Raw genomic sequence first — 3,085 nt, forward strand, 5'->3', positions numbered from 1 at the left:
TACGACAAGCTTCATTTAACTTGCATGTCACACTGATATTAGTCTTTGTATGCACATTGCACACACACACGCGCACACGCACACACACACAGGCACACGCACGCACACGCACACACACACACACACACGCACACGCACGCACGCATCCAATTTAATTCAGAATTCAAAGAGTTATGTGAAGTGGAACACACTATCAAGGATGTGCATCTTTTTCCGTTAATGAAAAACATTCCTAGGGCCTTTTTGTGAGACAATGTCATTATGGAGGCCAGCAGTACAACAGAGCTTGAATTCTCTTAGCTAAAGCCCTGCCAGCTGCAATACAAACCCAGGAAACTGTATCATGCCTCTTAGCTAACCTGAACTTTGACCTCTTTGATATAATACCGACCCTCAGTGCCCAGCATGAATGTCATATGCAAAAAGTAAACTGTTCAAGCCCCAATCTTCGGTTCTGAAAAATGAGGCCAACGCGGAAGTAAACTGCAGTTCCTCGACCCCATTCACCCCAGTCAGACAGACAGACAGACACCACTTATTCAATGTTATATTAGATGGTACTAGCAAGTGGTCACCTCTCCCCTGAAGTGTTGTGAGATGACTGAGCCTGGTGACACGGGGTTAGTGCTGACCTAGCAAGCTAACTTGAACTAGAGATCGTGAGTTCCCAAACTCCACACAAACCACACATATAAACACAAAGCTGCCCCTTGTTACTCAATATAGTTAACTTAACTACGGTATTCGATATTTGTTACTCAATATAGTTAACTTAACTACGGTATTCGATATTTGTTACTCAATATAGTTAACTTAACTACGGTATTCGATATTTGTTACTCAATATAGTTAACTTAACTAAGATATTCCATTAAAAAAAAATCCAACCACAGATTTAGCTACTACATCAACGAACTTCACATTGTGAGAGTGTGTGGCTGAGACAGAGACAGGTCTTGAACAAATTGAATTTTCTCCTGATCCGTCTGTCTGAAAAATGCCATTTTAGTGTCAGAATGTTCAGACGTAATATAGCTTCGGAAAATGGGCCCAATATTTACTTGATGACTATGGGGGTGAAAAAATCTCTCATAATCTGAGATCACGTTCACTCCTCCCATTGACTCCAATAGACCCAGGACCTGCCACAAGTCTCCTAAGTGGGCGTGGCCATGGGAAAACCATGGACAAAACCCAGGTGAAACAAATACAGGAAGTGACTTGAAGATGGTGTGTCTTGCTTGCATTGATATCCCACTGTCTTTGATCTGTAGTCGGGTTTCCATCCACCTGTTTTCATGCGAAATTTCAATTTGCGCATAAAAAAACTTAAATTATATGAATGTGTTTAATAGAGCTGTATATCGGGTCTAGCAGCCGATCAGCAGCTCAGACAGCCTCAAACACGAGGTGATTTACAGCTCTATAATTCGCAAAATAGCAGTGGATGGAAACGCGCATTATTTCGCATTTTCTTTTGCCGACTTTCTGAGAATTCGATTAAAAGTTGCGATACATTTGGATGGAAACCCAGCTAGTGGCAGGCGCGCGGCGGCTCTTCTCGTCCAAATGGTCACTTCTGCCTCCAAGAAAACCAAGATGGTGACGGTCACAATGCAAAACTCAAGGCTTCAAATCGGGAGTCCAGAAACCAATGGATGTCATGATGGCTACATCCATATTTTATTATGTCTATGGATTTGACTTGGCGGTCAACTGACTGATCAACTGACTGATGATAGTGCACATAAAGCCTCACCAAAAGTGCCCCCTCTCAGTCTGTATGTTGGGACACTTCAGTCACAGTGAATGCAGCTGCCGACCACCCTACTGGCTGCACCTGTCAGAAAGCCGCCGCTCTGTTTGCACAACTTTGATTGACGCGGCGATGTTGGTGCTGCTAGCCAATGTGTGGCTGACGTGATGCGTTCCCCCAGAAAACACCCCCACAGGTGTGATGTACTGTATGTAGGCTAGTCATGAACAGGTTAGACCAGGCTGTGTGTGTGTGTGTGTGTGTTAGGGTTGTAGCGGTACTAAATTTCTGTTTCGGTGCCGGTACCAATTTGTATTTCGATACTTTTCGATACTTTTCGATACTTTTTGTAAAAAAAAAAAGTGAAACTGTCCAATGTCAAGATTTGGCTTTATTTTAAGAGTTTGGGAACAATTACACCAATAAATTGGTGTGGCATTTAAATGCTGAACAAAACAAACCTTTTGAGCAGTGAGAATACCGGTAAGTAAAATAAAGTAATGCCAGTGAAAATAAAATGACCATAAAACACTAGCCTATAGCAGCAAAAACTCAGAGAAACACCAATAACAACAATAAATAAATAATTGGTGGCATTTAAATTCTTAAAGTCTTAAATTCTTAAAGTCTAACTTTTACTTGTCAAATAAGTACACACTCAGTAACATAACACAAATCTTTTGAACAGTGGGAAATGGGAATAAGTAAAATAAATAAAATAAATAATAATATAATAAAACACTATAGCAGCAGAAACTCAAATCTTTTTTTCTTCAACAAGCAGCATAACTGGCTTCATATTCCCATTCTGTCCCCCAGCCTACTCAGTCTAAACCCTAGTTCTCCTATGGGTGGTAGACAGACTCACTGTTTGGCTGACTCTCAGTTTACTCACTCAGTCCCTCCCATCCCAATGTCTTCTTCAGGTTCCTAGCCAAGAAAACGAGGGTGTCAACATGTTCCTCGGTCAGTCTAGATCTTGTTGGACTGCAGATATTCCCAGAAGTACTGAAAACACGTTCAGATGCACAGCTTGATGCTGGAATACAGAGATATTGTCTAGCAAACTGAGCTAAGATGGGCAGGTCTGTCTGGTGTTGCTTCCACCATGCCAGGGGATCCTCTGCAGGGCTGATGTCTCTAAATTGTTTATACTCAGTAATCTCAACTTCCAGTTTAGCACTTCTTGTCATGGGTGGGGCATTCAGGCAGTATTACTCACAGTTTACATCTAACGTTATGTAGGCTACTTTCACGCATACTTCAGTCAGGGTTATCAACAGTCCATATTATTGCCTCTGCACGTTTCCCGACGCTACAGTGAGCGCT

This window comes from Poromitra crassiceps (genome assembly GCF_964638095.1).
Source record: "Poromitra crassiceps genome assembly, chromosome: 10".
Classification (NCBI taxonomy): Eukaryota; Metazoa; Chordata; class Actinopteri; order Beryciformes; family Melamphaidae; genus Poromitra; species Poromitra crassiceps.